General features: G+C 52.7%; 2 pseudogenes; one reads left to right on the forward strand and one right to left on the reverse strand.

Annotated features, from left to right (window-relative positions):
• The window catches only part of LOC141727900 (uncharacterized), a 34,287-nt pseudogene extending 34,204 nt beyond the window's left edge, over positions 1-83 (reverse strand).
• On the forward strand, positions 82-27,190 carry LOC141727901 (uncharacterized; annotated as a pseudogene).

Consider the following 27,190-nt stretch of genomic DNA (forward strand, 5'->3'; position numbering starts at 1 on the left):
ATGATTAAGTCATGGAGAGAGCAGCCTCTAACTCCTCAGTGGGAAGGTCCCTTTCAGGTACTGCTCACCACCAAATCGGCCATGCGAACTGCAGAGCGGGGATGGACTCATGCAACAGAGTCAAAGGCCCAGGAGAAGAACCCAAAGAGTGGACTGTAACATCCAGGCTGGGTGAAACAAGATTGACTCTCAAGCAGAGATTGAAAGACAACCAGTAAAACACCAACACACCAAAAAGTGGAGTCAAGCTTCCATCAACCAGCTCAAGAACTGTCTTCCTTTTTTCATTGGTGAGAATTACCAGCATCTGTTGAGGAGAAGTACACAAAGGACTGTAAAAGTAATGGGAGAGCTTCTTTAAGAAAATAAGACAAAGGAAGGACGGCAAGACTGGGTTGGCCCCTTTGTTTGCTACCAAGAAGGCTCCATAGCCCTCCTGTGGGTAACAACCCTGTAGGCATGGTAAGGTTGGGACAAAAGGCCATACCAGACCTCTGTCATTCCTCAGAGGTCTTATGTCCCCTTTTGTCTTTTACTTCAACAAGGACTGGAGGGCAGGACCGAGTTTGCCTCTGTGCTCACCCCTATGATACACTAACTATGGGTAGCAGACACATAGGCACGGTAGATGGGAGTCAAAGCCATACTGGACCTCTGTGATGACCTTTTGTCCATTCCAAATAAGTGTGTCTAAGCAAAACCTGAGATTTTTTCTGCTGTTCCCACTGTCCTTGCCCACATCAACAGATGCTGGTATGACTCATTCAAGAGAGAGAGAAATTTTTTTTACCTAAATTTTCAAGCAAGTGACTTCTAGAAAAAGAAAAGGGGGTTTGTTATAGATCAGTTGACTTTCCCAATTAAGGGGTGAATATTAAATACATGTTAGGAGAAGTTTTGTAGATACATAGTTATCCCTCCCCTCCCGCCTGCATTGTTATCACAGAATGGCCTCACTAGTTGGGGCATTTGGGAGGGTCGGCTTGTTACTATAACAGCACCAGACCTGCAATCAAGGTGTAAGAAAGTGATCTCCACCACTGGACAGAGAAGAAGGAGTCGATTGACAAGACTTTGGGATGGGGCAGAGGTATAAAAGACAAAACATTCATTTTGTGGATGAGCACACAGTGACTGAATTCTCTGCCCGAGGTGCTGTATTCTTTCCTTTATTCAGTCTTCCGCTGTATTTTCACAAGGTTTTAATAAAGCATTTCAATTTTTGAAAGTAAAAGTCGTTTCTCACATGGGGTTGGGGAATGTGGAGCAAGGTTGTCAACAATGGATCAGCTCTCAAGGTAAACAACTTCTCTGATCTGGCCAGACCTCCTTAGGAGCGGCCCTATATCAATATCAATCACGGAATGCTGCAATCAGCTCTTCTTCAAAGAGAACAGTAATAAAATACACTCTTTAAAAGAGGATTGCATGTTTCTTAGAAGCATTTTGAAATATTTCTCCCTAACTGTAAAAGGAAATCTTCCTAATGAACTCCATTGGAGCAGAGGGAAACCAAGGCAGGGCCATGGTTTGTCAGGACTTGCCTGATCCTAATGAGATTTGTGGTGCATTTAGAGTTGAGCTCTGGAAGTTCAGGGCCTGAGAGGAGATTGCAGAAACCTTTCCAAGAGTCAAAGTCAGAGGAAAATGCAGAAGTGTCTCAAAGCATGAATGGGTCCCACTGAGGTCCATCCCAAACACAGGCCCCTCATAGACTCCTTCAGGAGAGAATTGGAGGCCAGGATGGCACAAAAACCTCTCAGAGATTCAGAGTGTAGGAAGAAAAATTCGAAGTACCTTAAAAACCTTGAGTATCTTAAAGCATTAATGAGCCCCACTGAGTATCAGTACAAAGCTCTCAAAGGACTCGTTAAAGCAGATAATTGGGGCCATGATTGCACGAACCTCTCACAGAGTCTGTATCAAAAGGGAAACAACAAGTACCCTAAAGAACTGAAGTACCTTGAAGTATTAATGCGTCCCACTGAATGTTGCTACTGACAAAGAATCTCAAGGGACTAATTAAAGGAGATAATTGGAGGATGTGATTGCACAAACCTCTCAGAGACTCCAAGACAAAAGCCAAACCCAAAGTCCTTTGAAAAACCATAGGAATATTAAGGAGCCCCCAGGGCCATTGGTGAGCAAGACTCCCCAGGGACTCCTTCCAGCAGATCCTTGAGGCCACTGGGATGTTGGCTAGGGGGGGATGCTGAGGGCAGGACAAGGGGCTGACAGTGCCCAGCCTGGCTGGGGCTGTGCCAGGAGGCCCCAGGGCCTCAGGACAAGGTGTCTCCTCACAGCCCTTGGTGGCACAGACCCTGCTGTGCCCCAGGGCACCAAGACTTGGCTTCTCTTTGTCCCCACCTGTCATCACTGTCTCCAGTTCTCTGCTCTGCCTGGGGCCTGGGGACACTTTCTCAGTTGTGTCCCTCTCTGGGACCCATTAAAAGTCCAAGAAACTTTGGAGTTGGATTCTGCCTTGGAGTTCTGGAGAGGTTTCTTCAGCTCCCTCTCAGGGGCTGATGTTCAGGGCCTGAGCACAAAGCCCCAGAGGCTCATTAAAGTCCTTGTGCTGTGTCTGTGCTGCTGAGCTGGGCTGGGCTCCTGGCACAGAGGCAGCTCCTGGTAACCAAGAGGAGCTTCAAAAGCACATTTCTCTTGATGAGCAGCTCTTCTGCCAGCCCAGCAGGGCTGGGGCATTGCCTGCAGCCACCCCAGGCACAGCACAGAGGCACAGAGAGCTTCAGTCAGTCAGGGCTGGGAAGGTGCTGAGAAGTGCCTGGGGCAGAATCACTGCCAGCCCTTGGCACAGGAACCTCTGGCTGCAGGACAATGCAGCTGCAGCTCCTGGAGCCATCTCCTAAAGCTGGAGCATCCCAATGCCTACAGACCCTGTGAGTACATTCTCTGATTGTCTCTTGTGCAGAGCAGCCAGGGGTGCCCAGGGCTGTCGTGCAGAGCAGGGTCCTGCAGCCCAGGGCGCTGTGCTGGGGCAGGGACTCTGCTGCCTGCCAGGGACAGCTCTCAGCCAGCCCTCGCAGCTGCTCCCAGCACTGGGGGACAAAATCTGGGTGGGAGGAGACAGCTGGTAAGGCTTGAAAGTGTTCTCCTTGTGTAGTGAGGATGCTGCATTGTTCAGGACTGCTTCCAGCATGACATTTAACTCCTGAACATTTCCAAGTAGATTGTACAGGGAGCACAACTAGGCAGGGCCTGCATGAAAGGGAAAATCCTGTTTTTTAATCTTCTGCTCTGGGTTGCAGGGATGGGAAATTGCCCATAGATATTCATCTCTCAGTTAAGGCTGAAAAAAAAAAATTGACATCTGAATAGACCAGGCAATGACAGAAATCCTCACAGGGCCCCTTACAGGCAGCATCAGTGTCGCTTTTCCAGCCTCCTCAGGGTTTCTCTGATGTTGCCATCAGAGCCTGCAGAGCCAAAGCTGCCCCTCGGCAGTGCCTGAGCTGGGAGGGGTCTGCAGGGCGGAGCTGAGCCCCCAGGGCTGGGCTGGGCTCTGGCAGCACTGGCAGGGCTCAGCTCTGGGCACAGGGAAGCAGCTGGCAGGGACAGCTCCAGGCAGCAGAGCCCTGGGCAGGCAGTGGGGGGAAAGTGCCCCCAGGCTGTGCTGGGATATTTAGAGTCCTCTCCAAACCCAAGTATTCCATGATTACTTTTTTTACAGATCCCCATGCCAAGGCACCACAAATGTCCAACAGCAGCTCCATCAGCCACTTCCTCCTGCTGGCATTGGCAGACATGCGACAGCTGCAGCTCCTGCACTTCTGCCTCTTGCTGGGCATCTCCCTGGCTGCCCTCCTGGGCAACGGCCTCATCATCAGCGCCGTAGCCTGCGGCCACCACCTGCACACGCCCATGTTCTTCTTCCTGCTCAACCTGGCCCTCACTGACTTGGGCATGATCTGCACCACTGTCCCCAAAGCCATGCACAATTCCCTCTGGGACACCAGGGACATCTCCTACACAGGATGTGCTACACAGGTCTCTTTTTTTGGTTTTCTGTGCAGCAACAGAGTATTTCCTCCTGACCATCATGTGCTACGACCGCTACGTGTCCATCTGCAAACCCCTGCACTACGGGACCCTCCTGGGCAGCAGAGCTTGTGCCCACATGGCAGCAGCTGCCTGGGCAAGTGGCTTTCTCTATTCACTGCTGCACACGGCCAATACATTTTCCCTGCCTCTGTGCCATGGAAATGTCCTGAGGCATTTCTTCTGTGACATCCCCCACATCCTCAAGCTCTCCTGCTCCAAATCCTACCTCAGGGAATTTGGGCTTCTTGCTGTTAGTGGTTGTTTAGTATTTGGTTGTTTTGTGTTCATTGTTTTCTCCTATGTGCAGATCTTCAAGGTTGTGCTGAGGATCCCCTCTGAGCAGGGACGGCACAAAGCCTTTTCCACCTGCCTCCCTCACCTGGCTGTGATCTCCCTATTCATCAGCACTGGCACATTTGCTCACCTGAAGCCCCCCTCCATGTCCTCCGTGTTCCTGGATCTGGTCCTGTCAGTTCTGTACTCAGTGGTGCCTCCAGCCCTGAACCCCCTCATCTACAGCCTGAGGAACCAGGAGCTCAAGGCTACAGTGTGGACACTGATGACGGGATGCTTTCAGGAACATTAAACTGCTAGCCAATTTCTGCAAATCATTTGTAATAAAAGTCATCTTTGATCGTTCTTATTGGCTTCAGTGTGCAAGTTTGTTTTGTTTGCTTTAGTTTTTTCAAATTGTCCACAAAGAAATGACATTGTTTGTGCCATTTCTCATTTTGTTTCTCTCCACCTTCCCTCTGGCCACAAACTATGTCAATGAGGGACTGTCTTCTGGGTGTATTTAAAGGAACTAAAGGATCTCCCAGCAAAGTTTTCTGCAGAGATGCCCTTTTGTTGCCTTCTCTGGAGCTACAGTAGCAATGTCTGTATGCAGAGCTAGGGGCAGATCAGTGCTGGCACAGCAGCTCTGCTCCTGCTGACCACACCATTCCTGATCCAGGCCAGGAGCCATTGGCCTTCTTGGCCACCTGGGCACACTGCTGCCTCATGTCCAGCATGCTGTGCATCAGTCCCTGCAGGTCCCTTTCTGCCTGGCTGCTGTCCAGCCACTCTGTCCCCAGCCTGTAGTGCTGCAGGGATTGTTGTGGCCAAAGTGCAGGACCTGGCACTTGGACTTACTAAACCTCACCTTTTTGGATTTGGTCCCTGGATCCAGTCTGTGCAGGGCCCTGTGCAGAGCCCTCCTGCCCTGCAGCAGATCAACACTCACACCCAGCTTGGTGTCATCTGCAAAGATGTACTTGGTTCTATGGGGTCCCTCAGTGTTACAATGGCCCCTTGGTTACACCTGGCCCTGCACTGTCACAATGGTCTCCTTGGTTCCACAGGGCCCCAAAATTTGACAATTGATTCCTTGGTTTTATGGGGCTTCACAGTTTCACAATGTCCTTGCTGGTGCTGCAGTTTCACAGTGGCCCCTTGATTGCATGGGGCCCCAGGGTGTCACAATGGCCCCATGGTTACATGAGGTCCCACACTGTCACCATGGTCTCTGTGGTTCCACAAGTCTCCTCAGTGTCACAATGGACTCCTTGTTTCCACGAGTCCACACAGTGTCACAACATTCTTCCATATCCCTTGAGGCCCCATCGTGTCACAGTGGCCCCTTTGTTACACAGGATCCTGCAGTGTCCCAGTGTCCCCTTGGTTCCAAGGGGCCCCGCAGTGTCAGAACAGCCCCTTGGTTCCACTGGGCCCTGGAGTCTCCCAATGGTCTCCTTGGTTTTGCAGTGCCAAAATGGTAAACTACTTGGTTACACGAGGCCCTACAGTGTCACAATGGTCTCTGTGGTTCCACAAGGACCCAGAGTGTCACGGTGCACTGCCTGCTTCCATTTGGCCCCACAGCACCACAATGGACCCCTGATTCTGTGGGGCTGCATGGTGTCACCATGGTTCTTTTATTTCCACGAGGCCCTGCAGTATCACAATGGCCCCAGAGTGTCCCAATCATCAGAGAATGACAGAATCAAATAGGCTGGAAAAGACCTTTGGGATCATCAAGTCCAACAAATGCCCTAATACTGCCTGGTCACCCAGACCATGACACTAAGTGCCACTGGAGAGAGACAGTGACTCTGCCACCTCCCCCCCTGGCCAGCCCATTCCAATTCTCACTCACCCTTTCTGTGAAGAACTTCTTCCTATTGTCCAGCCTAAACCTCCCTGGTGCAGCTTAGGGCTGTGTCTTCTTGTCCTGCCCTCCAGCAGATCCACACTCACATCCAGCTTGGTGCCATCTGCAATTTATGAATGGTGGACTCAATCCCCTCACCCAGATCATCAGTGAAGATATTAAACAAGACTGGGCCCAGCACAGATCCCTGGGGGACACCACCAGTGCCTGGACACCAGCTGGGTGCAGCACCATCCCCACCACTCTCTGGGCCCAGCCTCCAGCCAGCCCTTAAATCTCCCAGTGAGGAGGGAACCTGCCCAAGCCGTGGGCTGCAGCTTTTCGAGGGAATGCTGTCAGAGACAGTGTCAAAGGCTTTGCTGAATTCCAGGCACACAACATCCACAGCCTTTCCTGCATCCACAGGTGGATCACCTGGTCATAAAAGGAGACCAGGTTGGTCAGGCAGGACCTGCCAACCCTAAATCCACGCTGGCTGGCTCTGATCCCTCGGCCATAATGTGGGTGCCCTGTGATGGCACTCTAGGTGATCTGTTCCGTGACCTTGCCAGGCACCCAGGTCAGGCTGACAGGCCTGGAGTTCTCCAGCTCCTCCTTCCAGCCCTTCTTGGGGATGGGCTCACACTGGAACCTCCAGTCCTCTGGGACCTCCCTGCTGAGCCAGCACTGATGGTGAATGATGGAGAGCAGCTTGGGGAGCTCATCCACCAGCTCCCTTATCCCCCTAGGATGGATCCCATCTGCTCCCAGAGACACCTGTTAGCATCTGAGTGGCTCAGCAGGTCACCAACTGCTTCCTCCTGGATTACAGGGGCTGTTCTGCTCCCTGTGCCCATCTGCCAGCTCAGAGAACACTTGTCCTGAGGACAGCCTGTCCTAATAGTGAAAACTGAGACAAACAAGATGTTAGGTAGAATAGGCTTTTCCTTATCTTTAGTTACTATATTCTCCACTGTACCTAAAAAAGAGGAGGGATTCTCCTTATCCCATGTTTTGTTATTAATTTGCTTTATAGAAAAATGTTCTATTATTTTTCAATAAAGTGGCCAGGTTAATCTCTAATTGATCTTTCACCTCTCGACTTTTCTTTCTACATGAACTAACATCTTTAAACACTTCCTAAGTTGCCTGACCTTCTGTCTGAAATTTATGCACCCTCTTTTTTCCCCTGAGTTCCTACAAAAGCTCCATGGGCAGCCAGGCCAGTCATTTTCCTCACTAGCTCATATTTTGCCACACTGGGACAGGTTGCTCCCTCCTTCTTAAGATTACTTTCTTGAAATGTGTCCATCCTTCCTGTACCCTTTTGGTTTTAAGGGCTGTGTCCCTTCAAAGAATCAGGACCTGATTTGGTACTTCCCAAATCTGCATCCTAAATAGGCCAAAGTCTGCCCTTCTTAATTCCAGTGTAGAAGTTTTGTTGCTGCCCCTCCTTCTCTCACAGAACATTGAAAACTTGATTATTTCATGGTCACTGTTCCCCAGGCAGCCTCCGAGCCCCACATCTGCCACCAGCCCTTCTCTGTTTGTGAACAGCAGCAGACAGAGCTTTCCTTGGCAGTGGGAGAGTCACCAAAAATTCTGTAAAACAGAAAACTCCTTAGCACCAGTGTAGCATTAAGAAGCAGCATTCTTTATTCAGCTGGATGCACGGGGGATAGCTCCTCCCAAAGCCATGCCTGCTGAGAACAGAAAAGTTTCTGTTTATTTTCTGTACTTTGCTCACATATTCATTGATTGTCCCTGACTAAACACACATATGATAATCATTTCCCCAAAATCATTAGCATATTTCCCCTCCCCTTTTTGCATGCGTTCTTCTGTCCTGGGGGTCTCTCTGGTGGTCCCTGGTGGTTGTGGACCCCAGTGTTCCACTGGACCTGGCTGAACTGGCAGGACACTGAGGCTGGTGAACTTCCAGTTCCCCTTCTCATCAATGGGCATTGTGTGGTTTCCATAGGCCTGGGGTTTTGGAGAACAAGCTCCAGGTGTCAGCTCAGCTGGTGGAGACAATTTATCATCTGGTAACATGAGGTCACAGAGTGAGCTGTGACATCACAGAGTGGGTTATGTGAGGTCATTGAGCATCTATGACATCATAGACTGTCTCTGTGACATCACAGAGCCACCTGTGACATCACAGGACAGAGATCTGACATCACAGAGCAGATGATAACATCAGAGATTTGGTTGTGACATTAGAGTCCAGCTCTGTGACATTTGAGAATGGTCTGTGACATCACAGAGCAGGCTGTAACGTCACAGACGGGCTGTGTGACATCCCATCAGGGCTGTGTGACATCCCAGCAGGGCTGTGTCAGGTCACTGGGTTGGTCACTCTGCCCCAGCTCCCCCTCTCAGTTTCTCCCAACAACTCCAATGCTGGCCATACCCAGAAGAGTCCCTGTCCCCGGGGATCCCCCCGGCCCACCTGGAGCCACAGCCTCCACCAAAGGATGTTCCACAGGATCCACCCCAGAGCCTGACAGGGGACAAGGGGCCAGGGCTGTGTGAGCAGGACATCAAGGACGGGGATTATCCAGGTCACTGTGGCCTGGTTTGGGTTCCCCAAGACAGGAAAGATGTCTGGCAGCTGGAGCAGGGTCTGGGAAGGGCCTCCAAGGTGGGGCTGGAGCCCTTGGGCTGTGAGCAGAGGCTGAGGGAGCTGGGCTGGTCCAGCCTGGAGCAGGGAAGGCTGAGGGGCTCCTCATGCCAGCCTGGCAGTGCCAGCGAGGAGGGGATGGAGAACACAGAGCCAGGCTCTTCACAGGGGGCTGGGGGGAGACAAAAGCCAATGGGTGGAAGGGGAAAGAGGGGAGATCAGCCAGGACAGGAGGAGATGAAATGAGTCAGGTTGGTTTCAGCATTTCCTCAACACCAAGAGCAGCCTGACTCCCTTCTTCATCCCCCACTGTTAGATTTGCAAATCAGGAATTGTTTGAGCTGTTCTGTCTTCAGTCCAGGACAAGAATCCTGATACAATACCTTAATTGTGTTTATATGTATCACAGAACCACGTTTGTCAAAAATTAATTTTAGTATGCAAATCAGTTGTGAACAGTGGACTCATCAGACACTGCTGGGACATTTCACATGGCTCAGGGAAGAGTTTGTAATTGTGTGATTGTTATTTTAATTGTGTAATTTTTATTAGGTTGTATCCTGTTCAACTGTGGTCTGTTGGCTAGGTCCAGTGTGGGCTGGAGGGAGTTCAGATTTGCACAAGGCTGCTCTGAGTGCCAGGGCTTGGATGGGGGAAATGGTGGGGTGGGGGTAGGGACAGAGTCTGATTGATTGTCAGCCATGAAGGGTTTGATTTTCATGCCCAGTCAAACTGCATGTAGAGGTACTTGGATTCAATGTCAATTGGAGATTCCACATGTCAATGAATTACTAGTAAAAAAAAAATTACAGGACCTAAAAAAATAAATTCTTGCTGTTTTTTTAAATTCAGGGTATGCACATTGAATTGGCTTCTGAAATCTGACTAATCAACCACAAAAGATTTGAACACTTAAATCAAATTATTCCCAGAGGCTTGGCTTGTTAAGGTGTTCTGAATGTTAATGAGCCCTGGGACACTGAATTCCTGCACTGAAGAGCTGAAGGCTGAACAAGCCTCTGGAACAGGAAAATTCAGCAGCAGCCTCCAAGGTACTGAGGATGTCAGCAGCCCCCACTGAGGCCATCCCTGCCCAGAGACCGTGGGGGAACGGGCAGACAGGGAGAGCGTCCCTGCGGCTGGGGCAGCACAACTCAGAGGCACCAGCGGCTCCAGCTGGGCAATGGAGTGTGGAATGTGGCTGGGAAAGCCCTGCCTGGGCTGTGCCAAGCAGGAAACACAAGCCCTGACTTCCATCCAGTAGAAAACTCTGTCAAGGAGATATTTAAAAGGAGTTACAAATGTTTGTGTATTCTGAGTTGGGCTTCCTGGAAAAATACCAACAAGAGATCCTCAGGAGCTCAAAACACAAAACAGCCTTTACTGGTAACTTTAGAAAATCAGAGAAACTTTGGCAAAAGATTTATTTTGACATTCAATGAACAAAAAACACTTCTCAAAGCATTGACTTGGCCCATTCAACATCACACACTCTAAGCTATTTGAATTTTACATTACTCAAATTTGCAAAATGACCGAAAAAGAAGAAAAGGACAGAAAGAGAGAGAGGCAAAAAAGATACAGAGAAGCACATACACAGCTACCAACTCCTGAATTCCAGCACTGTTCAGTTGGAAATTCCAAGAGGAGGTAGGGTCAAGATGTGTGCTTGCCTTGTGGTCAGCCTTCAATACCCCTTGGTCTTCCTGGGCCCTTCCCCCAGGTGGGCCTTGGGCTCATTTGGTCCCTCAGGAGCTGGGCTGAGGGCTCCAGAGGTGGCTGTGGAGCATTGCCTGTGCTGTGCCAGGGACTGGCAGCCACTGCTGGGCTGGGATAGAGGCTCTGGGGGGATTGGGGTTCCAGGGCAGGGCAAGACTGGACCTACCCCTTCCTCCCCCACATAAAAAATGTTTTGAGCCAACAATCTCCTTGAGACTGTCACAATAGGGAATGTTGGAGGTGAAACCCCAATTCTGGCCATGGGCACCTGGTTGAGGAGGACAGTTCTTTTCCATAGGAAGGAAAGCACAGAGCCTCAGTGTCTGGAGACCCTCACTAGGCCAAGGCCTGGTAGACTTGTCAGTAATGGCAGATTTATTCTGGGACGAGTATTTGGATATAGGGAATGTTTTAGGTGGAATCCAATTTCGACCATGGGCACCTGGAGAAGCAGGACAGTTCTTTCCCATAGGAAGAAGAACACAGAGCTTAACCCAGGGTTTTGGGGACAGATGAGAGGTGATTCTTGTGAAGCCATTGCCAACCAGACTTTTCCTGGCAATATTCCTATGGGAACAATCTTTGTATATAAGGAAATTTGGAGGAGAAATCCCAATTCTGGCTATGGGTGCCTGGAGGAGAAGGACAATTCTTTTCTATTGGGAAGGAAAGCACAGAGCGCCAGTGTTTCAGCAGCAGATGAGAAGAGACCCTCAACATGCCAAGGTCGTCTGGACCAGTCAGGCGGCCAACCAGAGGCCAAACCAGCCAGATCTGTTTCATGTTCCCTTGCTTTTATGAGGCCTTGCAGTATCACCATGGTCCCCTTGGTTCCATGGGGCCCCGCAGCGTCACAATGGTGCTTTGATTCCATGGGGTCCAGCAGTGTCACAAAGGCCCCCAGGTTCAGTGGGGTCCCAGAGTGTCACAATGGTCCCAACAATTCGATGAGGCCTCGCAGTGTCACAATGGTCTCCATTGTTCCACAGGCCCCACAGTGTCACGGGACTCCTGTTCCATGAGCTCTGCAATATCACAGTGGACCTTTGAACCCTGGGGGTTTGCTGTGTCACAATGGTCTCCTTTGGCTCCACATTGTCACAATGGACCACTGATGACAGGAGGCCCCTTTCTGTCACCCTGGAGCTTTGGTTCCATGCAGCCCAGAAGTATCACAATGGTCTCCTTTGGCTCCACAGTGTCACAATGGACCACTGATGACAGGAGGCCCTGCAATGTCACAATGGTTGGTTCCATGCAGCCCTGCAGTGTCACAAAGGCCTCTTGGTATCACAAGGCCTCACAGCATCACAATGGTCCTCTTGGTTCTCTAGGGAGCTCCAGGGTCACAATGGTCTCACTGGTTCCATGGGGCCTCATACTGTCACAATGGTCTCCATGATTCCATGAGGTCCTGCAGTGTCACAATGGACGTTTGGCTCCATGGCATCTCACAGTGTCACAAATGGCCCCTTGGTCTCATGACACCCCAAAGTTTCACAATGGTCTTCACGGTTCCATGAAGCTCCGCAGTGTCACAATGGTCCCTTCGTTCGATGGGGCCTCTCAGTGTCACAGTGATCCCTACATTCCATGGAGCCGCACAGCGTCAGTTCACTACCCTTGGTTGCATGAGGCCCAGCAATGTCACAGTGCTCTCCATGATTCCATGAGGCTCAACAGTGTCACAATGGTCCCTTGGTCTCACAGGGCTCCACAGTGTCACAATCGTCCCTTGGTGCCACAGAGCCCTACAGTGTCACAATGGTCCCTTGGTTCCATGGTCCTGTGCTGCTGCATTCCTCCCTCCCTTTTCAGGACGCCCTGCCAGCTGAGAAATGCTCCTTGGGGCTCAGCCTTGGCCAACAGCCCCTGGGCTCAGCTTCTCTGCAGCTCATCACAAACACTGTCTGCTCCAGGCACTGCTGCTGCCCAACCAGCTCCTGGTTCCTGGTTAAGGTCTGAGTTCAGTTCTGTTAAGTTTGGGCTCTGTTAAATGTCCTTGTGTCACACACACACACATGGACAGTTCTTGATTCATTTCTGTTGTGGTTGCCTGGATTCTGTTTGGTTTTGTTGTTGCTTTGTTTCCCTGGTGTGCCTGAAGTGTCCAGTCAGGAGCAGAGTAAATCTTGGCAATGAACTTTGTGCTGCTGCACCTTAATATTCAATCTGGTTTTTGCTGATCCCTTGCTGGGGATTTTTCAGCGCTCTCAAGCCCTCGTTCGTAACAGGGTGAAGGAGCCCTGGCCCAGGCTCTGGCCCTGGGGGACAGGGGGACTCTGCCGGGGGGTCCCTATCCCCCTGTGACACCCCCAGGGCCCCGTCCCCCCATCCCCGTGTCAGGCTCTGGGGTCGATCTCGTGGAACATCCTCTGGGGGAGGCTGTGGGGCCGGGGGCGGGGGGACCCGGGGAGACAGGGGGGGACCCCGCTGTGCACGAGCAGGGTTGGACTGCTCTGGGGGGAACTGTGAGGGGGGCTGGGGCAGAGTGACCTCCCCAGTGACCTCACACAGGCCCTGTGATGTCACACAGCCAATGTGAGGTCGCACAGCCCCTGTGATGTCACACGGTCCCCTGGTATGTTACACAGCTGCTCTGGGATGTCACAGAAGGTGCTGTGATGTCAAAGAGTCACACTGCGATGTCACAGTTTGTTCTGTGATGTCACAGGCTGCTCCATGATGTTACACAGCCACCCAGTGATGTCACAACCCATTCTCTCATGTCAGAGAGCCACCCTCTATGATGGCAAGGTTCTATGGCCTCACACTATGATGTCACAGACAGCTATGTGATGTCACAATCCCCTCAGTGATGGAACAAAACCCTCTCTGTGATGTCATACTGCCACTCTGTAATGTCATAACACACATTTTGATGTCACATATCACTCTATGATGTCATACAGCCATGCCTTGATGTCACAACCTGCTCTGTGATGTCACAGAATCCTCTCTATGATGCCATAGCTGCTCAGTGACCTCACTCAACAAACTCTTTGATGTCACCATCACACCTGTGGCCTCACACAGCCCACTCTGTGCTGTCACACAGCCCCTGGCTGACATCACAGCTGCTCTGTGCCTCTATGACACAGCCACAGAGGTGCTGCTGTGACACAGCCCCCTCTGGGACATCCCCCAGACCCTGCCAGTGCTGAGCCCCTGTGAGCCCTGTCTGTGCCCTGCTGGCGTCCCTGAGGGGCCCTGGCAGTGCCCCAGCCCTGCTGGGTTGTGCACAGGAGCTGCTCCTGGCCAGAGCTGTCTCTCTGCAGTGCTGCCCTTGCCAGGAGCTGCCTCTGGGCCAGGAGCCCAGCCCAGCTCAGCAGCACAGACACAGCACAGGGACTTTAATGATCCTCTGGGGCTTTGTGCTCTTTGCATCAGACTCAGTCCCTCACCTCTGAGTGTGCTCAAAGAACTTCGTGGGGACTCAAAAAGAGGGTGAAACACTGAAGTTTCTCCTACTTTAAATAGATCTTTCTGAGGGACAGGACTGATAAAATGTCCCCAGATTCCAGGTAGAGCAGAACACTGGTGGCAGTCATGACAGGTGGGGACAAGGAAGGGAAAGGTGTTTCTGCCGCTGAGCAAACCTGTGTCTCTGTCCCTGCAGGCTGTCAGCATCCCCCGGCTGCCCCACCTGGCTGGCCGCTTCCTGTGCTGGCAGCTCTGCCTCCTGCCTGTCTCTGCCTGCCCACACAAAGCCTTGGGCTGCTCCAGGCTTCTTCTGGGGGATGTGCTGCACCACAGCCCTGCCCTGCCAGGGAAATTCCTTTCTCCTGGTGTTTAGTCTGGACCTTCCAAGCTGCACTTGTTGCCATTATGTCTTCTTCAAGCTCATTCCTACTATGAAGAAAAGTTCCAGCCACTCTAAAACTACCCTTCAATCCCTCCATGGCTACTCCTGTTCTCTCCCCAGTCTTCACACCACTGACCCCAGATCCATCAGCCTCTACCTGCTGGTTTTGTGATGAGACCTCCAAACCCCATCTTGGGAGACTTTTGTGTCTTCTCCAAGGTCTGTGAAAATGGAAAAATAGTGGTCAAAGGAATTTTCTCCCAAATGTTGCCTTGACAGAACAAGGGTCAATATCCCTAAACTAAACAAGGGTGGATTTACATTTGTTAGAAGGAGGAAATATTTTACAGCGATGAGAGTGGCACAAAACTGCAGCTCTTTTTCCAGAGAAGTGGATTCCCCATCCCAGGAATTGTCCAAGATCAGGAGTTTTGTGCAGCCTGACCCAGTGAAAACCCTCTCATCCCCAGTGACAGAATTCCTGTAGTGTGGGTTCTCTGATGTGCTGGGAGCCCTCACAACACTTCTGGCCAGAATGTCTGCTGAGGGCAGCCAGGCTGCTGCAGGGGCAGTGACCTCACAGCCATCATCATGGCAGCCCTGTCCCCTGGGCCTGGCTCTGCCCTTTCCTCTGCCCCTGCCTTGGCTCTGCTGCCATGAAGAGTTTTGTCATTAATATCTTGTCCCCAAGGTGCTGAGGCCAATGGCTTCCCAGTCAGGCTCCTGGAGCAGAAGTGGCTTTTCAGAGCCCAGCCAGGAATGAGCCCTGCGGCAGCAGCTCTGCAGGGGTGGCCACCAGGCCGGGCTGCCAAGGGAGGCTTCTGGCCACGGCCTGCAAGCAGCTGCTGCTGCCAAGGTGCCTTTGGTGCCTCAGGCTCTCCCTGGCACAGCTCCCAGCACGGCACTCTGCCCTTGTGCCCGAGCCCTTCCCTGTGCTGGGGCTGGCCTGGGGCTTTTCCTGCAGCAGGACCTGCCCTGCTCATGGCACAGGAAAGGCAGTTCCTGCTGGAGCAGGAGGCTCTGCCTGCAATGGGCTCCAACAACTCCAGCAATGCCCTGCTGACTTCAAAATTGCTGCCTAGAGCACTATATTCTAATAATTGTTATAGCTCCTGAACTGTGGAGTAAATAACTGTGCTGGTGATCTTTCCATCTGATCATGATGAGAATAAGCCAGAAACATACTTATATAAATTAATCTGGTATTCTATCATGAATCCTGCAGGACAAATTGTGTTAGTCGAATACCATCTGTTCAATCTTTTACACCTTTGACAAATTCTGGGGCTGGGATTGGATCCAGCCACTCCCAGTCTCCTCTCTTTGAAGGAATTTTAGAAGTCTAGGGGTCCTGCAAAGGTTTGAGGATCCATGGAGGCTGTTGGAAGTCATTTCTCCACCTCACATCTCAGCAGGAGTTTCTCCAATTAAGAAATAAAGCTTTTGCCTGAAGCTCCCACTGTGCCCATGACAGGAACCCTGTGAGTGTCTGGGACATCCCGGCTCTCTGGCAGCCCGGGGACTCCTGGGATGTCACCATGGAGCCCCCGTGAGTGCCTGTGACAGATCGGTGCCTTTGCAGCACAAGGTCCCCTGGGATGTCACCATGGAATGGCTGTGACTGCCTCTGACCACAGGGCTCTTTAGCATCCCAGAAACGCCTAGAAGGTCTCCATGGGGCCCCTGTCTCCTGCCTGTGACATTCCAGCTCTGGAACAGCCTGGAGACTCTTGGAAAGCCCCCATGGAACCCCTCAGAGGGCCGGTGACAAATCTGATCCTTAGCAGGCAACCATCACCAGCCCCCTGTTGCTATGGGCAGTCCCTCAGCAGCTCCATGGAGACCCCATGCCAGGGGTGGTTGCCATGGACACCAGCTCAGGCCTGCCGCCAGAGCCCATTGCCATGGCAACCATTGGCAGCCCCATCCCCAGGCTCATGGGATCCCAGAACCACAGAATTGGCTGAGCTGGGAGGGACCCATCAGGATCCTCCAGTCCAACTGCTGGCCCTGCCCAGGACACCCCAACAATGCCAGCCTGGGCCTGGCAGCGCTGTCCAAACGCTGCTGGAGCTCAGAGAGCCCTGGAGCTGGGACCCTTCTCTGGGGAGCCTGGGCAGGGCCCCAGCAGCCTCTGGCCAAAAACCTTTTCCTGACATCCAACCTGAGCCTGCCCCGACTCAGCTGCAGCCGTTCCCTCCACTCCTGTCCCTGGGCACCAGAGGGAAGAGGTTCCCACAGCCCCAGCCAAGGACCCGCTCCCAAGGCTGTTGCCATGGCCACCAAGGCTGGGACCAGCTGGGATGCTCGGTTTCCACAGGCCAGGGTTCAGGAATGGGATTCCCCAATTTCCTGCTCCTGCTAAAACTGCACTGCCCTTGCTGCCATCCCGCCTCCCATGGAAAGCACAAAAGGCAAAGATCCTGGGCTGGGATAAGAACAATTTATTGGGAACAGCAATGAGATAAGGAACAAACGAAAACAGAAACAATATTGATAACAGAAGGGACTGTTTACAGGAAAAACTACAACACAACTTTCTGGGTCTTCCTGGCCACAATTTCCCCTTCCTGGAAATTTCACCCTTCTCCTCAGGGAGAGAGAGAGAGTCCATTTCCTGCCCCTGGCAATGACCTGAGGTGGGAGTGAATGTAATGACAGGGCCATGGCCAGACCTTCCTGTTTTTCCATCCCACATCATGTCATTGGCAGGGACAGGAAAAGGTACAGGTGTCTTCCCAGCATGGATCATGGGAACATGGATCATCAGGGCTCTTCCCAACATGGATACCCCAATGATTGGAGTTGGAGCAGTGCATAATATTCTCCTGCACTTAGGGCATTGGAGGCCTTCCCTTTCCGATGCCTCCGTTGGTGACAGGTCAAGTGAGAGCTCTGGGTGAAGCTCTTCCCACACTGGGGACACTCGTAGGGCCTCTCCCCAGTGTGGATGCGCCGGTGCCTGATGAGAGTGGAGTTTTGCTTGAAGCCCTTCCCGCACTCAGGGCAGCGGAAGGGCCTCTCCTCTGTGTGAAACTGCTGGTGCTGGAGGTGATTGGAGCTGGTCCGAAACCTCTTCTGACACTGGGGACACTCGTAGGGCCGCTCCCCAGTGTGGATGCTTTGGTGCCTGATGAGTTCTGACCCGCAGCTGCAGCCCTTCCCACACTCCCCACACTCATAGGGCCATTCCCCAGTGTGGATGCGTTGGTGGCGGATCAGGGTGCTGCTCTGCCTGAAGTTCTTCCCACACTGCAAGCACTTGTAGCGCTTCTCTCCATCATGAAGCTGCTCATGGATCACCAGCTCTGAGCTCTGGCTGAAGCTCTGTCCACCTTCCTGGCTCAGGGTGGGTCTTTCCTCCTCAGAGCACCCCAGACTGGGTTTGGAGCCCCTCTTCCTATGGAATCTGTGGGGATTTTCCTCCCTGTTGGATTCCTGTGCCCTGGAGTCACTCATAACGGCCTCTTCCTTGAGGTTCTGCTGTGGGGATTTGTCCTCCCTGGTCCCAATCCTCAGCTTCTCCTCTGGGGGAGGAATGACAAGGAGATGATGGGATTTGCCTCCGTGCCACAGGGAAGGGGAAGGAGATCCCCCCAGTGAATTCCCGGTAGGGTGGTGTTGGCAGCAGGGTTGTCCTGCAGCCAGGGGCTGTGCTGGGCTGGGAGATGGAGCAGAAGAGAGGGGGAAAGGGGCACTGACTTCCTCCTCACGGGCCTGGGTGTCCTGGGGCATCTTCCTCTTCCTCGCAGTCTCTCCCTCCATCTGGCTAAGTTTTAGGAACAGGAAATTCTGTTTTGGGAGGAAAACAAGAAATGAGCACACTAAATTTTGCACCGGATTGAAGGCAAAAGTGGGGGAGAGTCTAAGTCAGAATTCCAATTCAAAAACAAAATTAGGATCAGGGCAATGATATAGAAACACTGCCTTAAATTCAGAGTCAGGATATAACCTGACACCCTGTTGGTCAGGGTGGTGGCAGCAGTCCCAGTAAATGGTGGCTGCAGTCCTGTTGGAGTGATGAATGCGATTCTGTCCAAGAAGTGATGCTGTAGAAGGGTCTGGTCTTCCTCTGAAGGTCCAGTGGTGGTTATGGAGATCTTGTCCTCTGGGAATCCAGTAGGCAAGCTGCTCCTGGTGTTGTAAGGCTCAGCTTATATCCAGGTAGGAATGCTTGGTTCCTCCCCCTGGGCGGAGCATCCCACAATGGGATGATGGAATTTTATCAGTCCTGCAGAGACACTCAATGGTCCATTAGCAGAAGATATCTCCCCTGGAGGGTGTTATCAGGGCTGAGTCCTGGAAGAGATAAAGAACACTGCCCCACCTGTTTATAGCAGTTGAGGAAGATGGGGATTGAAAACATGCATTTGGTTACATCTTGCATGGCAACCTGAAACAGTGGGGTAATCCCTGCTCAGGGGGTGAACACCACCCCCCTTACCCAAACTGGCTCAGGTGTAAAACTCCCACCCTGGGAAGGCCACACACTCAGGGGACAATGTCACACTTGCCCTGCTCCAGGGGAGGTCTCTGTCCCTCTCACTCCCTTACTCTCCCCCCTTTTCTCTTTCTTTCCATCTCTCTCTCTACCTCACATTTACTGTTCAATAAAATCCACCTTGGATTTGGTCTTTTTAGCATCTTAATTGGGGCAGAGGAATCTCTCCAACAATTTTCTTAAACAGATTGCGACATTATTTTGCCATAGTGGGTTCAGGGCACTGTTGTCCGACCCCAAGTGCCTTTGACAACAGCATGGTTACCTCCAAGGAGGAGGTTGTGGTTCTCTCTGGAGGAACTCTTGGAAACTTGGACACAGCTTCCTCTGAACAACTTATGGGAGAACTGATGAGGAAATTGGCTGTTGTAGGTGGCCAGTGAAAAAGAAAATATTTTGTTGTCCTTCCTTGAAAAGTTTGTTAAAATCACTGGAGGAAAGGGAGGAAATGATACCAGTGAGACTGACAAGGTTCATTCACCCCATGGTGAGGAACACAAGGCTGCTATAAATCCCACAAAAAGCCCAGCTCAAGTAGCTAAATTCCCAAATAACTCTGGAATTCACAGGCTTGCGTTCTTTGCCAAATGTGAGAATCATTATTCTCTACATCCCTGTCACCTTTGTGACAGCTACACAGAGTTTCCCCTTCCTTTTAATAATCTGTATTGGGCCTAATTTCCGCTTTTCTTTTATTGGAACCTGCCAGCAGCTGAGCTGGAGCTGTGCAGGAACCAGTGAAACGTGGAATTGCCACAGAATTTCTTCTATTGTCAGTTAATTCCAGTTTGGGATTTGTTTGCATTTCCATCACATGTGACTCTCGGGAAAATCAAATATTCATCAAAGTATTTCATGTAGGATTAAGTTTGATTTCTGTCTAGTTTATTTTGTCCAGTGCCCTGGGGATGCTCAAGGGGTCTTTGTGCCTCGCACCCTGGAGGACGCTCAGGAGGAATTTGTTGCAATTGTCCCTGTCCCTGTCACCCCAGGCCATTCACCAGGGGGTCTCCCTCATTCTCACCCCAGGGAATGCCTGGGGGGTCTCCCTCCCCCTCACCCCTGTGCCAGGGGGTGCTCGGGGCAGTCTCTGTCCTTCTCAGCCCAGGGGATGCTCAGGGGTCTCTGTCCCCTCACCCTGGGGGATGCTCGGGGGGTCTCCATCCCTCTGGCCTCAGGCAATGCCTGTGAAGGGCTGGGGACCAGGGGCTCTGTGTCCCTCTCACCGCTGAGGGTGCTCGGGGCTGGGGGGGCTCTCCGACCTTCTCACACCTGGGGAGGCCGGGGGGGTCTCTGTCCCTCTCAGCCCTGGTGTGACCCCATCCAAACATCATCGGGGTTAGAGGGACAGAGACACCCCCAAAGCCCAAGAAGGGCTGAACCTGGGATTTGGTTTGGGGCTAAGGATTTAGGAAAGGGCTGGAATTGGGGCTGGGCTTGGAGTTGGGGCTGAGATTTGGATTAGAGCTGGGATTGAGGTTAAGGCGAGACATGGGATTGGCTTTCGAGCTGCTGTTGGGATTCTGTCTGGGGCTAGACGAGTCAGGCAGTGGGATGAGAATAGTGAAAACAGAAGTGTGAGTGTGTCTAAACATGGAGTGAGACTGAGACCAGGGTCAGGGTCAGGTTTGGGACTGAGCTCACCCAGGGCAGGACAGGGGGGATGTCACTGCAGGATGTCCCTGGCATCATCCCAGCCCTCCTCAGGCACCTCCAAACATGGGGGGCAGCTGGGTGCTCCAAGATCCAGGTGCTCCCACGCTGCCCCTCCATACCAGGCGAGCATTCCCTGAGGGCAGCCCTGACTGTGACCTTTGGGGCTCTGGGATCAGCCCTCATATCCCTGCAGTGGGAGCAGCTGCAGACAGTACGAGAGATTTCCCCCCCTCTTTCTGGAGGAAGGGTGAAGCCCGGCTGCCCTTTTCTTCTGGTGCCTCCTCCTCTCCTCAGCTGAGGATGTCAAACTCCCCAGGAGCAGGAAAATCCCCATTCCCTCTTTCCTTGTGGCTGCAGCCTGGAACATCCACCCAGAGTTAAGGACTTTTTGACAGCCCTACTGAATGACACTGGGATGAGATTTGTGAGAAGGGGAAGAAATTGTATTTTGATAGTAACTAAAAGATGCAAAATTATTCCTTTCTGTTATATTGCTTTTCAGTCAGTTCTGGTCTGTTTTCAGAGTGCCACCTTCTCAGCTGATTGTGTTTGTGCCCTCCTTTCTCTCCTGCCTCTCTTTGCCTGCTCTGTTTCTCTCTCAGGGTCTCCCTTGACCCAGGGCAGCTCACACCAAAGACCGTGCCCGGATTTAATTCCCAATTCAGGAGCTACAGCAGCCATGGGGGAAGTTAGGAAGGCTGGCAGTGAAATGCCACTGTAAGATCTTGCTCCACTTGGCTTTTAGCTCCTTCTTGACAGCTTTGCCCTCAAGGCCAGGAACATCTTTTCCTAGCTGAGAACTGGAATTCCAGACCCTGGCAGTGTGTGCCGTGGATCCCAGAGGGGCATTCCCGAGGCTCCCAGGGTGCTGCTCCTGCCGTGCCTCCCAAGGAGCTTCTCTCCCAAGGGGAGAAGATCCAGCAGCTCTGTGGGCTCCCAGAGCACACAGCAAAGGTGGCTTTGATGGACATTTTCCAGCACCTTCCCCTCTGGAAACAGAGGGAGGGAGGAAATAGAAGCGAGTCCTGGAAGGACTGGGGTGGGAAGGGACCCTGCCCATGGATTACGATCCCGCGAGGGAGAGACGCCTCTGCCCCAGTGAAGGACGAATGAGAGCGTGGGACAGCAACCGACGATTATTGAACGTGGACTGAACGGAACAAGAAATGGGGAGGAGAAAGGGAGAGAAAGAAATCGGGAAGAGGTCTCAGAGAACAGAAAGAAACAGGAAAAGGCTCCCGGCCTGGACTCCGCAGCTCCCAGGAACACCCGCGGGCGTAGCGACTTTTACAATTCCAGCCAATCAGAGGACGCGGTAAACAATTTCCAGCCAACCAGAGCTTTTCTCGCCCATGACTCACCGGTTGCCAGGCGGCTCCGCAGAGCCCGGCGGCCCCGGAGCGGAATTTGGGGCTCGGGCCGGGGGACGGATCCGCCCCAGGGGGGTCCCCGAGCCCCCTGCCCAGCCCTGGGGGCGATCGGGGGCTCCCCCACCCAGCAGCCGGTGCTGCGGGGCCGCGGGGCAGAGCGGTGGGAAAGGGGGGCCCGGGCTGGGAGCGGAGGAAATGCGGGAGGAAGAGGAGGGAGAGGAGGAGCAGGAGCGGGAGAATCGCGGCGCTCGCAGCGCCCGCACGCCGAGCCTGCAGCACCCCCTGCCCCGGGAGCATCGCCCCCAGCCCCGAGCCGCAGGGGAGGGCGGAGGCCGAGATCGCCCTGGCTCCAGCCAGGGGTCTCCGGGAGGATTTTTTGGAGTGTTCGGAGCTGGCAGATCCCGGACTCGAGCCCCGGATATCTCCGGGCTCCCCAAGAGGAGCTTTTTCGGGGGGAGAGGAGCCGCGATCGCCCCTCGGGAGGGTCCCGGGGGCTCCACGTGGGGATGGCTCGGTACCGACGGGGCGGGACATTGGTTTTGGGGATCCCCGTGAGAGCCGGGGCTGTGGAATGGGGGACCCCCGGGGCGGGGAGAGGGGAAGGGGCGATACCGGAGCTGGGGGACCCCCGGCAGCCCGGAGATGAGGCGGGGACGGGACCCCCTGACCCTGACAGGGGTGTCCTGGGGTGACTTCATGATGCTCGTACCCCCATCGGTCTGTTTAGCCCAGAAATGAGTTCTGTGCCTTTAAGGCTGGTTCTGAGAGAGAAGAGGAAGAACCCGCACTCCTCTACATTCCTGCTGCTGAATGGACAGAGAGCAGGACAGAGCTCTCCTTTGCTTTTAGTTAGTTTTTAGCTCGCTGAGGCAGAGAAGTTCCCCGGACTATGGTTTTTCTTTTTCTTTGGAGCTGTTTAAACCTGCTCTGGACTGAACAACCAGCACACCACTGGCAGCTCCTCCCTAAAGCCCACTGGGATGGGCCTAGGCCGAGGCATTTCCAGCGCTGGATGGATTGATAAGAGACTGATAATAGACTGAAAAGAGACTGATAAGAGACTGATTAGGCACTGATAAGGCACTGGGTGCGCAGAACTACAACCCAAGGAGGGACTTTCAGAGTTTGTCATCTCTTTTGGAGCAGCAGGAGGTTTTATTGCTTAATATTGTTCAATTTTTGTGCTGGTGAATGCTTTGCCTGTAGAATAAAGATTATTCCCACTTTTCTCCCTGGAAGTATTCTCCCGGACTGGCTGAGGGTGGGGCTGCTGAATTGGCATTCTAGAGGAAACTCCTTTTGGAGGGTTTCAACCGAATTTGCCCTAAACCAGGACAGGGTGGTAGAAAGAAGGGGGAACCCCAAGTGGCTGGACTGAGGGGAGGCTGGAGAGGGGGACCTTGGGACCCCAGAACCTCCCAGAATCCAAAAGCAGGACCCTGAAGAGGGGATCCCCAGGACCAATGGGATCCCCAGCAGCCCTGAGATGGGGGACCAACCATAACCCAAGAGGGATGAGACTGGAAATGGGAAACTCCTGGTGGCTTTTTTTTATGCACTCTTGATTTTTGGACATCAGGTGTCTTCTGGAAATGGACGTGGATGGGAGGAATCCCCAACCCAAGGCGTTCACACCTTGTTTTTCCCAAAACCAGGATTTTCCCCAAACCTTCCCACCGTAACATCCCCCCTGTCTCGCTCTGGGTGAGCTCAATCCCAAACCTGACCCCGATCCTGGTCTCAGTCTCACTCCATATTTAGACACACTCACAGTTCTGTATTTATTCTCATCCCAGTCCCAAACTCATCTATCCCCAGACCCAATCCCAACCCCAGTCCTAAAGCCACTCCCATGTCCAGCCTTAACCCCAGTCTCAGTACTAATCCAAACCTCAGCCCCAACTCCAACCCCAGCCCCAATTCCAGCCCCTTCCTAAATCCTCAGCCCCAAACCAAATCCCAGGTTCAGCCCTTCTGGGGCTTTGAGGGTGTCTCTGTCCCTGTGACCCCAATGATTTTTGGGTGGGGTCACAGCAGGGCTGAGAGGGACAGAGACCCCCCCGGCCTCCCCAGGTGGGAGAAGGTCGGAGAGACCCCCCCAGCCCCGAGCACCCTCAGCGGTGAGAGGGACACAGAGCCCCTGGTCCCCAGCCCTTCACAGGCATTGCCTGAGGCCAGAGGGATGGAGACCCCCCGAGCATCCCCCAGGGTGAGGGGACAGAGACCCCTGAGCATCCCCTGGGCTGAGAGGGACAGAGACTGCCCCGAGCATCCCCTGGCACAGGGGTGAGAGGGAGGGAGACCCCCCAGGCATTTCCTGGGTGAGAATGATGGAGACCCCCTGGGGAACGGCCTGGTGTTAGAGGGACAGGAAACCGCCCCCCCCCCCAAACCCCTCCCAACCATCCCCCAGGGCGAGAGGCACAGAGACCCCCTGAGAATCCTCTGAGCAATGGACAAAATAAACTTGGCAGAAATCAAACTTGACTCTGCAAAATCACTTTGAAGAATATTTGCTCTTCCCACAAGTAACTAGGAATGAAAGCGAAAACAAATCCCAAATATGAATAAACCGACATTCCAAGCAGTGATGTGCCAATTCCAATATTCATTGCTTCCTGCACAGCTCCAGCTCAGCTGCTGGCAGGTTCCAATAACAGGAAAGTGGAAATTTGGCCCAATACAGATTATTAAAAGGAATGGAAAGCTCTGTGTGGCAGTCACAAAGGTGACAGGGATAAAGAGAAAAATGATTGTCACATTTGATAAAGACCCCAATCCTGGGAATTCAGGACTTATTCGGAAATTTATCTACTTGAGCTGGACTTCTTCTGGGACTTTTAGCCGCCTTGTGTTCCTCACCGTGGGGTGACTGAACCTTGTCAGTCTTGCTGGTAACATTTGCTCCATTTCCTCCAGTGATTTTAACAACTTTATACGGAAAGACAGCAAATTATTTTCTTTACACTGGCCACCCATAAAAGCCATTTTCCTCATCATTTCTCCCATAAAGAGAAAACACTTTTATAAGCTCCATAAGCTCCCCAGGAGGAAGGAGGGACGGTGTCCAAGTTTCCAAGAGATCTTCCAGAAAGAACCACAACCTAGGGAGTGGAATGAGCCATGCTGTTGTCAAAGGCACTTGGGGTCAGAGAACAGCACCTAAACACTCTGTGCAAAAATAATGTCACAGTCTGGTTATGCAAATTGTTAGAGAGATTCCTCTGCCCCAATTAAGGTGCTAACGATACCAAATCCAAAATGGATTTTATTGAACAGTAAATGTGAGGTAGAGTGATGGAAAGAAAGAGAAAAGATGAGTGACAAGGGACAGAGACCTCCCCTGGAGCAGGGCAAGTGTGATATTGTCCCCTGTGTGTGGGGGTTTTACAGCTGAGCCAGTTTGGGTAAGGGGGGTGGTGTTCACCCCCCTGAGCAGGGATCACCCCACTGTTTCAGGTTGCCATGCAAGATGTAACCAAATGCATGTTTTCAATCCCCACCTTCATCAACTGCTATAAACAGGTGGGGCAGTGTTCTTTATTTCTTCCAGGACTCAGCCCTGATAATGCCCACCAGGGGAGATATCTTCTGCTAATGGGCCATTGAGTGTCACTGCAGGACTGATAAAATTCCATCATCCCATTGTGGGATGCTCCGCCCAGGGGGAGGATCTAAGCATTCCTGCCTGGATATAAGCTGAGCCTTGCTATAACCAGGAGCAGCTTGCCTACTGGATTGCCAGAGGACAAGAGCTCCATAACCACCACTGGACCTTCAGAGGAAGACAAGACCTTTCTGCAGGATCACTGCTCTGACAGAATCACGTTCACCTCTCCCACAGGACTGCAGCCACAATTTAATAGAACTGCAGCCACCATCCTGACCAACAGGGTGTCAGGTTATATCCTGACTCTGTCAGTTTAAGGCAGGGTTTCTGTATCATTGCCTTGATCTTCACTTTGGTTTAGAATTGCAATTTTGGTTTAGACCCTTTCCCAGGTTTTCCTTCAAACCAGTACAAAACTCAATGTGGTCATCCCTTGTTATTCTCCCAAAACAGGATTTCCCATCCCCAAACCTTTGCCAGATGGAAAAGGAGGCTGTGAGGAACAAGAAGGATCCCCAGGACACCCAGGCCCGTGAGGAGGAAGTCAGTGCCCATTTCCCCCTCTCTCCTGCTCCATCTCCCAGGCCAGCATGGCCCCCGGCTGCAGGACAACCCTGCTGCCAACACCATCCTACCGGAGATGCACTGGGGGGATCTCCTTCCCCTTCCCTCTGGCACGGAGGCAAATCCCATCCTCTCCTTGTCTTTCCTCCCCCAGACAATAAGCTGAGGATTGGGACCAGGGAGGAAAAATCCCCACAGCAGAATGTCAAGGAAGAGGCCATGATGAGTGACTCCTGGGCACAGGAATCCAACGGGGAGGAAACTCCCCAGAGATTCCACAGGAAGAGGGGCTGCAAACCCAGTCTGGGGTGCTCTGAGGAGGAAAGACCCTCGTTTAGCCAGGAAGGTGGACAGAGCTTCAGCCAGAGCTCAGAGCTGGTGGTCCATGAGCAGCTTCATTGTGGGGAGAAGCCCCACAAGTGCGTGGAGTGTGGGAAGAGCTTCAGGCAGAGGAGCAGCCTGATCCGCCACCAACGCATCCACACCGGGGAATGGGCCTACGAGTGTGGGGAGTGTGGGAAGGGCTTCAGCTACAGGTCAGAACTCGTCGCCCACCAACGCATCCACACTGGGGAGAGGCCCTACGAGTGTCCCCAGTGTCAGAAGAGGTTTCAGACCAGCTCCAGTCTCCTCCAGCACCAGCAGATTCACACTGGGGAGAGGCCCTTCCTCTGCCCTGAGTGTGGGAAGGGCTTCAAGCAAAACTCCCACCTCATCAGGCACAGGCGCATCCACACTGGGGACAGGCCCTACGAGTGCCCAACCTGTGGGAAGAGGTTTCAGAGCAGCTCCAATCTCCTCCTGCATGAGCGGATTCACACAGATGAGAGGCCCTTCCGCTGCCCTGAGTGTGGGAAGGGCTTCAAGCAAAACTCCACCCTCATCACCCACAGGCGCATCCACACTGGGGAGAGACCCTATGAGTGTCCCCAGTGTGGTAAGAGCTTCACCACCAGCTCTCACTTGACCAAACACCAACGGAGGTGCCACTAAGGGAAGCCCTGCGAGTGCTCCAGCTGCAGGAGGAGCTTTGTGAACTGGTCCAGCTTCATCCCCAATGGAGGTCTAATGTTTGGAAGAGTGCGGGTGATCCATGTTCTCTATGATCCATGCTGGGAAGAAAACTGCCCCAATACCTTCCCCTGTCAATGA

This window comes from Zonotrichia albicollis, unplaced genomic scaffold, assembly GCF_047830755.1.
Source record: "Zonotrichia albicollis isolate bZonAlb1 unplaced genomic scaffold, bZonAlb1.hap1 Scaffold_257, whole genome shotgun sequence".
Taxonomy (NCBI): domain Eukaryota; kingdom Metazoa; phylum Chordata; class Aves; order Passeriformes; family Passerellidae; genus Zonotrichia; species Zonotrichia albicollis.